Source organism: Anopheles merus, chromosome X (genome assembly GCF_017562075.2).
Source record: "Anopheles merus strain MAF chromosome X, AmerM5.1, whole genome shotgun sequence".
NCBI lineage: Eukaryota > Metazoa > Arthropoda > Insecta > Diptera > Culicidae > Anopheles > Anopheles merus.
The window spans coordinates 25,584,678-25,595,486 of record NC_054081.1 but is presented as its reverse complement, the minus strand read 5'-3'; the positions used below and the strand labels follow the sequence as shown (position 1 = coordinate 25,595,486).

The following is a 10,809-nucleotide window of genomic DNA, read 5'->3' as shown; positions in this document are numbered from 1 at the left end:
CAAAGCAACCGGAAGAATTCAGGCCCCACCGTTCAAATAAAACAATTTTTATACACTATCCGAAAACATCCGAAAGATGCATATTAAGCAAATCAGGCGTTACTGCAGGCAAACTAGGTGAGCCGAGAACGCATAGCAACTAATTGCTAAAAGCGCAATGTAGGCAAAGATCAACGAACGCATCCGTTCTTTAGCTACAACAGTTTATACTTTCTTGAACCATTACATGGCGACCATGACAGGACTCAACATCAGCCCAAACAGCTTTCAAAGGATGATGGCTATCGCTATGGCTGGTTTAACACCAGAGCTAGCATTTGTAGATATAGATGATATTATAGTTACTGGATGCAGTGCACGGTATCATATCAGTAATTTAGGTAAAGTTTTTGATAGACTAAGAAAGCATAACCTTAAACTAAATGCAGAATAATGTTGTTTCTTCAAAATTCAAATTCAAACGTACTTAGGTCATAAAATAACAGATGAAGGAATTTATCCGGACGCCGTGAAGTTTGACACAATTAAAACCCGATTCCTACTAATGCTGATGAAGCAAGATGTTTTGTCGCATTTTGTAACTATTATCGTAAATTTTTACAGAATTTTGCAAAGATAGCTAAACCTATAAATAATTTGATTAAGAAAGACGTGAAATTTGCATGGATTTCAGAATGTCAATCAGCTTTCGATACATTGAAACAAAGCTTACTCTCACCCACAATTTTACAATTTCCAGATTTTAAAAAGCAATTCATAATTACGACAGACGCATGGGATATGGCATGTGGTGCAGTGTTATCACAAATAACAGATGGAAATGATTTACCAGTCGCGTTTGTGAGTAAAAGTTTTACACCAGGAGAGAAGAATAAGCCAAATATCGAGAAAGAGCTTACAGCTATACATTGGGCAATTAATTATTTTAAACCTTATGTATATGGTCAAAAATTTATAGTTAGAACAGATCATAGACCATTAGCATACTTATTTGGTATAAAAACCTACTTCTAAACTGACTAGAATGAGACTCGACTTTTAATCGAAATTTAGAAGAATTTGACTTTGAAATAGAATATTTAGCAGGTAAAGCTAATGTTGCGGCAGACGCACTATCGAGAATAATCCTTAACTCGGATGACCTGAAGGCATCAATACCAAAATCCAAAACGATTTTAATGGTTAATACGAGAGCCATGGTTAAGAAAAATAACGCGCAACCTGTTATAAACATAGATAAACCCATCACAACAACAGGGACTGATCACCTCGCGATGTGGAAAACAGATAGAACCTCAGAAGTGAGAAATGTATTGAAAATAGATACGCAGAGAAATAAGAACAATGTTGAATTCACAATATACAACCGTTCATATGGTAAGGCAAATTTATTTTGAGAAAAGATGTAAATGGAAGTCAAGCATTATAGTTTGCTTTTCTAGAAATGTGCAAAATCGCGAAACAATATGGAAGAAACAAGAAGAGGACCATTTATTCAAAGAATATTCCAAACAAACTATTAAGGAAATCGCCAACAGAGCCATTACCAATTTTGAAATAATCCTGTTTACTCCAACTAGATGGATAACAACAGCGAAAGCTGGGCTGATAATAATTTCAGATTATCATATGACCCCTTCGGGAGGACATATAGGTCAGTACAGACAGTACCAGAAAATAAGGGAGAAATACAAATGAAAAAATATGAAAGCTGATATCGAGAAATACGTACGAAATTGTAAGGCATGCATAGCTAATAAGACGACTAGACATACTAAAGAAGACACAGTTGTAACTACAACACCGACAAAACCTTTTAACATAATATCAATCGACACAGTAGCACCTCTAACAAAAACTAACAAAAACAACAGGTATGCAATAACTATACAGTCTGTTTCCGAGCTACGCGGTTTCTGCGTTCCCGACGAATCCGCGTAACTCGAATATCCGCGTAAGTCGAATTTCACGTTTTTTGACTGAGTTACTATAGATTACTCGGTGTGTTTGATTTAATTTAGTACTTTTATAGGCTTTATCATTTATTTGGTATGATTCGTGCAGAAAATTTTAATATTTCTGGCTTATAAGCGGATTCCATTTGTTAACGAAAATGCAATTTATACCGAATTCGAAGCAAATTGTACTGATTTGACATTTCATCTGTCAACTTTAGAAAACCGCGTATCTCCGAATCCGCGTAAGTCGAGAACCGTGTAACTCGGGAACAGACTGTACATTGTGACTTAACAAATACATCCAAATAATACCTATCCATAGCAAAGAAGCAAATGCTATAGCAAGAGCATTAGTATAAAACTTTATTCTTACATTTGGAACATTTATAGAATTAAAATCAGATCAAGGACTAGAATATAACAATGAAATATTACACAAAATCTCAGAAATCTTAAAAATCAAACAAACTTTAAGCACAGCTTACCACCCACAGTCAATAGGATCATTAGAAAGAAATCATAGATGTCTAAACGAATACCTAAGAAGTTATACAACCGAACATCATGATGACTGGAACGATTGGACAAAATTTTACGAGTTTGTTAACAATACAACAGAACACACAGACACAAACTACACACCATACGAACTGGTATTTGGAAGAAAAGCGAATTTACCACAAGATATATTTAAAACAATATGTTACGGCAAGCGTAATGGTAACGCGTCATCCTTAGTACGCCTAGCGTAAGGTAGAGGGCGCTTTCCAGTAAATTGACTACGTGTAAAAAGAACTTAATCATAATTCTATTACGCAGTGCAAACTGCTGTAGATCGGTATCGTGTAGCTCGAATTCCCGCAAGTGCAGCTCGAATTCCCGCAAGTGCAGCTCGAATTCCCGAATTCTGAAGTATATAAGCGAGTGTTTTTCCTAACTAAATTTAGTCAAGTTCCAGAGTTCTAAGCAACAACATCGTGTCTTCATCATTTACCAAAACTTCCTCTTCATCATTAACACAATATATATTTAAGATATATCAACTACAGACTCATTGTAACACACTTCGGGAAGCCAAATCACACTATTGCAACACATTCATTATATTACATCAGCAAATCAATCCACGCCATAGAAACATACCATACCGTCCATAGAAAAAAACCATTGAGACACATTTATCGAAAACAAAAGAAACGCGCAACATACCCGTCTGTCTCATTTTATCCGTGATCCCTTGTGTCTCAAGTCTCTCTATTGTTGCTGGGTACGCCCCATTCTCGATTACGCTTGTGTGGTTTGGTTCCCCAATAATGTGCAGGATATTGCTAGATTGGAAGGTGCTCAACGCAAATTTACTCGACTTGCCACGAGGCGTTTTCTTTCGGGTCATGATAATGCAGTAATCCCGTCTCATCCACATCGTTGTCGACTCTTGGGCCTGGACTCGATAAAAACTCGCCACTCGCACTTGCAAGCTTGTTTCATTGCCAGCGTCATCCTTAATGAGCTTGATGTTCCTTATCTCTTATCTGCCATTTCCTTTTTTTTTTCCTCAGGCGCCCAACGGAAGTCATGATTGAGCGTGGGGGGGTTCGGATGAAACGGACCTCTCGTTCTTTCGTGTATTGTTTACTTTCGTTTATCCGTGAAATTCTTTCATTCGGGTTGTATATCAACACAGCTTATTTTCAAATTGACCGTTACTTTATTGAAAATTAAATATTCTAAAAATACACTATTTTTCATACAAACCTTATTTAGCGCACGAAAACGGTTATCACGGAGATTTCCAGCATTCACCTGTAATTAAATTAAAATATAAAACATAAAATAAGTAAAGAAAGTTATTTGCGTTTCATATAAATAAAGCGTTGAGAATGCAATACATTACCATTAATTATTGGAAGCCAAAACAACATGTTTGTTTCATTGAACATGTTTAAACAATTTGTTATAGCCGCCTAAACAAACATGCCTCCAGTTGAAATGATAGTATGATGACGAACGTGCAAGAGTTGCGTCGTCATCGAGTCCTTCGTGATTAAGTGTAACTAACCAACCTACATGGTATGTCATTGATGAGAACGGCTTATCTGAAACTAAAGAAAGAAGAATATTATCAGTCAAGTACATTTCATGCTAATAGTTCGTGGTCGTTTCTTGGATGTACAAAGGAATAAGGGGGACAATTTTACATATTTTTTCATTTGTACGTTTCCTACCAGCACCAGCGTAACCGGTGCTAGCGGACGAGCTAACACCCAATACTATACCATAGATTTGGGCGCGGCTTTTGCGTACCTGTGGGCCAGGCATGTTTTTACACTCTCGAAACGTCACATCTGTGGCTCAAACATCTGTGCTAGCATTTTCAGAGCGCAAGTATCGCCTTGCAATTATAACGCGTCTATCACGTCCATTCGTTCGGCGTACGTTTGCTGCAGGTGGTTGCTGTTGTTGCTTGGGCTTGCTTCAATATGCTGCGCTATGTGCGGTGGTGATGATCTTGATGTTACTAACTCGTTGCGGCTTCCAGACGGTTGTGATACGGACGTCATACGAAGCGTAAACTTTGGCGTAAACTAAATTTCAGCCATACAACCCTAAAATCTTTTGACAGGAAGTTTACGCTCTCCCATACAAATCAAACGTAAATTTTTTGAGTTTACGCCTCGTGTAACGTCCGTATGAGAGCCAGCTGTAATTCTCACAGCACAGCTGAAATAGACAATATAAGAGAAAAATATTGTTAGTGGAGCGCAATCCATGTAAACCATTAATTTTGATAACATTATTTTAATCGTCAATTTGTCTTTCTCTTACATTTTACACTGTCGCTAATTTCGGTAGTTTAGGTAAGCTAACAGTACGACGATGATCTGGATACCGCCAGTTACCGGCTCGTAGATGCATGAACGCATTCATCATCACTGAAGATTTGGTACATCCATAACAGTCCGCCTCACACGACGAAATTATTAGCAGTTGCGATCTGATACACGACGCCTAAACGGGATTAGAAAATCAAAAACGTTTTAGATGAAAAATATAACGTCAGTTTAGCTTAATAAACATTAAAATGAAATAATTATTTTGCTTTTTCGCACGGCATATTAGCTAAAATGAAAAAATAAACGATGTTAACCAGTTTATCAAACTGTCTTTCTATTACTTTAGATACTGTCAGACTTACTTCAACTTTGCTTCAATTTAGCAAGGATCCAAGTTTCAGTCGATATGCATGTTGGTGCCCGGTGACTCACGGGGTTTTCCGCTGTTTCACGGAGTGACTCCCACATTATCCAGACGGTGCCGTAGGATGAGGAATAGCAACGCGTGCTCTAATTTTGTCTTTGTGGAGGCAATAATCGAAGCAGGACAGATGGAGTATGATCCGACTACAGTGCGATGGCGAATAACCCGGAAACACCAAGAATGGGGACATAAAACGTGGATATGTGATGAGTAGCTTGGCGACATTCGGTAGTACAAGCAACAGGCACAATATTCGATATCACACCATATCCTATTTCTTCTTCACAAGTCCTTAGACTTCTCCCATTCATTCATAAGTCTGCGCACCGGCAACTCGAAATGCAGTATAAAAGGAAGTTGTGGAAGAGTCTCAAGTACCACTTTCTTTGCAAGTGATGCCCTCGGCCATTACGGATGTGTAATCGTTTCGTCAGTCAGATGTACCAGTCCGTGTTGTTCGACAACTTCCGAAAACAAGTGCAGCGCAATCGGTAGTTTCAGTGGCCGGTCAGCGCGCACGGATCAGTCAACAAAGAATGCCAGTCCGTGTTGTTCAACAGCTGAAGGTAACGGATGCAGTGTCAGCGCTGGTCTCGAATGCCGGTGATGGTAATCTGCACCATTCCGTCCGTTAGGCCAGCAACATGGACAGCAACCATCAACTTCTACTGCTGCGCTATCATTGGTACCGGTTGCTGATGCTCTACCGTAGGAATCAGGCATGAAGACCGGTAGACAACAAGCTTTGACGGGATCTGCATTACCATCGATTGCATCGTTTGCCGAAGTTCATGCTACGAAGAATCAGCGTGGTATGAAGACTGCTGTTGTAAGACAACAATTACCCACCAGTGCTTCTGCATCGGTGATAGCGGCTGCTGGAGGATCTGTTTGTGTTGTGAGCCGTACACCAGCCAAAATGATTAGCGTTAATGTTCAAAAACCATCAACGAGTACTGCTATATCTGAGCAAAATTTTACCAGTGTTCCTAGCCAGATCCGACCGCCAGGCAAGATAGTTGATGGGGGTAACCAAGAGCCATCGACAAGCGCCGGTACATCGTACATAACGACTGAACGAGCAAATGGTCCTGTTGTGATAAATTTGCCTGAAAATATAACCAGGAAAAGTTATCTGAAACCGACAACGAGTTCTGCTACGTTTTCGGTGTACGAACCTGTGCTGCCTTCGTCGCCAATAAAGATGATCACCGACGATGAACACCAGACTGCAGCAGGATCAAATTAAGCAGTCTTTTCAATTAATTCTACAGAGCATTCTGGAAGATGCTGCCCTCGTTGTTGGATGCTGTTAATGAAAATTGATGCACGCAGTGCTCAGATAATGGTGATTTTAAATGAGCAGTTCACAATACTGAATCCTATGAAAGGTATAAGAAGAAATGCGCAGAGTTTAGCCATGGAAAAAAAGTTTTTGAAGCAAAACTAGCTGAAGATGATTTTGCAGTTACACTCAAAGGATAGAAGCAGATATCAGTTTTTGCTGCGTTTTTGCTCCTATCATTTATAGTACTTTATTGCCCACTGTCAACCGTTTGACGATTGACACAGGTGCTAATTTTAAACGTCTTCCGTCTTATTAAGAGGAACAACGCTAACGATATTCCGGGAAATAGATAATAAATAAAAATAGCTATAAACAAAGTGCGTTAACAGCCATAACATGATTACACGACGACAATGCGACCATAGCAAACTGTGATATCAATCGTCGCGGTGAAGCAACAAAAACTAAGCCCGAGAAAGGCCAGGCTGTTCCGTTGGAGCAATTTTCTAAAACGAACAACAAAAAACATACGTCGATGGAGCGCTTATGCTCAAATTAATAAATAAACGAATTAATCAATAATTAGATAAACATATGCTTTCATAAGCTATACATAAATGTTACCATCGATTGTTTACAACGATGTTCACAGTGTGCCGTAACTCTCTTCAATTCCCAAACTTGAGATGATTTCCACCTGGAACGAAATGCTCATCCGGTTGTTGCTCTGACAGCGCAGTTCCCATAAGACCCGCGACGACGATCCAAGGTTGCAAACAAAAATTAAGATAAGAAATCTAAAAGTAAAAAGGATCAAAGTTTCCTTACCATCATGCCCATTTCTTTGATGGCTTTCCAATATCCTTCGCATGAAATCCGCTGGGTGCATACGAATCGGATGGTGAATCGGATTTGTGTGTCTTCGGACAGCTTGGAACACTCCTGAAGAACACTGATAACATCGATTATTCGTAATGTTAAACGGTTAATTTTATCCAATTAGTCATTTAATTTCAGCTTAATGAAAAATTACACATACAACAATTTTATTTAACATAACTTTCTGCGGAGGCGAAATAGCTACACGTATCTCCCTCTAACCTCCAATCTGTTTCTCCTGGTAAACGATAAGGACACCCAAAAATATGGAAAATTAAATGGGTACAACCAAACATAAGACGGATACGTTTAAATATGTCTAATTTATAACACTTTAGCACACATTTTTGCTTCACACTAAGCACAACAAACTAACATAGGAAGCTTCAATATTTGAATGCTTCAATATTCGCCAACAGCACACAATTGAATAGCAACATTGGTCAATACTTTTAAGTTCATATTACAAACTATTACACTGAAAATATGCAACTAAATACATGTTTATTACAAAGACGCTTCTGCATCAATCTCGTTCACTTTGTAAACATAACCTCGATCCATCTTCGCTGCCTAAAAGTATACACACACATCCACACACTGTACGTCGTCACATGCCGTTTGGTGCTGTTGCACGCACACAGTTGCAGTTCATTAGTGCTCGTCCGTGTTTCTTACTGCTCTTCCATGCGTTTCAACACTCCTCGCCATAGTATTAAACGTCAATTGCCTGTCGGGTTAGGACTGTCAAGAGTCGTTACGCTGCTTATAAACTTCGCCTCCTAACTTATTTCAAGAGTTTAGTTATGTCCCCCTACCCAAGGTAAGGCTTCTAAACTCCAACGTTTCCAGTAAGGGAAACCTCTTCTGGGTTTCTATGATCGCCTGGACGATCAAGTGTCGAAAAGTTCGCTCGAAAGAAGTTTTATTCCACCTCGTCTCATATCAGTAAAAACTGACCTACCGCGACGGTACTCGAGGTACAGTTGTACGATCATCGTATTACATATGATAGCCATGGCACCCCAGGAAACATAACTGGTTATCATATATGCAAGCCATGGCACTAAAATTATTAAGAGTCTACCAGAGAAACGATTGGCTGGCGGTCGAGCTCTTTACAGGATTTTCCACGATTTATTGGTTGGTTCCCATCAATTTTTGCTGTGTTCTCATATTTTTTTGGTGCGTCCCCACGATTTTTTCGCCGTTTTCCAGAAGTATTTGGTCTAATTGTATTGATATCCAATCGGAAAATACCAATAAATTATGGGAACGAACCTAAAATCTATTTGATACGATCAAAAAATCGTGGGAACGCACCAAAAAATCGTGGGAACTGACGAATAAATCGTGAGAACCCTGTAAGATGGGTTCCGAGATGCTTACCGTAGAAATGTATTATATTTTATCGTTGAAATAATCTTAGAGTAGGAAAAACTACAAGGAAAAGGATAAATCACAGTCTTCAATGATGTCCGTCCCAGATCATATACTGCAGACTTGTGCCCCTTGCTACAAATTTCGTCGGCAGCTACTAAGCTGAATTTGCTAGGGACCAATTTTGTAAATTACTGTGTTTGAGTGTATTATTTACTTGTTTTTATACTTACGCTAAACGTGTTCATGTAATAATTTCTTTCAATAAAATAGGCGTATCTTATACAAGTATTTATGTTCTTGTTTTTATTCTGACATCTCCACAGTTACAACAATAGTTACTCACCAATCTAATAGTTTTGATTGAGTGTGTATGTTTGTATTTTCCTTTAAATTCTCAAAGCCAAGAATTTGCAATCATCATCAGCCATGTAGCCATTCTTAGTTTTGCAACTCATCATATATTTATCATGAATTTTCCTCTTTTTTCGTTGGTTGTGCGACTGGAGATCGGAGGACACAACAGTACACCTAACTTTTCAAGTTATGTCGTCCGTATGTTTTGAGATGCCACACGTACCACATAATGCTGGATTCGTATGACACAGTTTGTAAAATTTTCTCTATATTTGGATGGCTTTTTTTCGAACACACACTTATTCTTTTGCTTTTCATCCATTTTATAATGTTCCCCTACCATAAATAAATATTTATGCATTCATATCTTTTTATAAATATATTTTCATTATGCTATTGCATTCAACCACATTTCATTTGTAGAAAAGATACCCTCAATCGACTGTAAGTGTTCAATATATTATTAACTACCACGTTCATGATGTACGTTACATGTCTTCGTGTTTTTGTGCTTGTCTTTTGAGTTCTACATTCAGCATGTGATTGTTTTATACCCAATATTTGAACCACTGGAAATACACAACATCAGTGATGAAATGTAGAACCGATGGTTACGCTTCTATACTCTGAACTGGTTCTTCAACTGGTTAATTGTACGTTTTATTTTCATTATCATGTAACACCCCTGCCCTAAAAGCATTATAATGGTGCAACCTAATAGCTGTTCAAATGTATAATTTTATATAATAGTTCGTTCTCAAATGAATTTGCTCTGTCATTCAAATTGCATTATTATTGATTTTTTTTTTTATTATGTAGGGTAGGATTTTTCAAAATGATTCTCGTCGTCTACTATCAATCGTCATAGGACAATTTTTATCATATTAAGTAGTTTTTGTCTTTAATTTTAACACCTCAGTTTTTTCTTACATATTATTCCACAGTTATTTGTTTTACTATCCTTCATTTTTATATTAATAATAGACAGCATAGCATAGGAAGACGTTAATACCTGCATTAGACATGATGTACAAAATTATATCTTCTCACAATAGATTCCGATTGTTTTCTGCAAAGTTTTATTAGTAGGATTCCTTGTTTGTTTTTTGTAGTCTCGTTTTGTATTCTGTGTATATATTTGTCGTGTTCATTCTGATTTTTTACGTGTTTTTTTGCAGTGATCTCAGTATCGTGTATCGTAAACTAGATTAGATCATATTTTGTCCTATCATGTTATGTGAATAGCCTTCATTCTTCTTTCAATAGTGTTTCGTCATAATTTTGTACTTACGCATGATAGTACGTAATACACATGTAGAGTTTATGGGATTTATATACATATTGTTTAGCATGTTGTAAGTTGATTAATTACACCAATTGGTCGTTTAATGGCATTTTATCGCATTAGTTCATGCTTTTTAATATTTATCGATAATTGAGAAACTGGATTGACTTTGGAAACCATACATATATGGAATAAATAATCGATTTTATTGATCCATTTCATCGCGTCATTTTGTTTCCAAAGTAGGTATAATACACAGGTGGGCTTATAACAAGGCTATATTGAAAACATTTTTGACAGGTCACATGTACGGGAATAAACCGTAATGTTTTATTGAACAATTAAACTTGATTTGCGTAAGGCGATTGAAATCATTATTTTACTTTTACTTAGTTTTAAAAAAT

General features: G+C 37.6%; 1 long non-coding RNA gene across 1 annotated transcript; it reads right to left on the bottom strand.

The window, feature by feature from the left end:
- Positions 1 to 3,695: 3,695 nt before the first annotated feature.
- Positions 3,696 to 6,607, bottom strand: LOC121592517. Its single transcript, XR_006004673.1, has 6 exons — positions 6,395 to 6,607; positions 5,155 to 6,325; positions 4,785 to 4,967; positions 4,263 to 4,679; positions 3,853 to 4,060; positions 3,696 to 3,761 (listed from the first exon to the last, which is right to left on the bottom strand). It is a non-coding gene; the product is annotated as an uncharacterized LOC121592517 (long non-coding RNA).
- Positions 6,608 to 10,809: the final 4,202 nt, after the last annotated feature.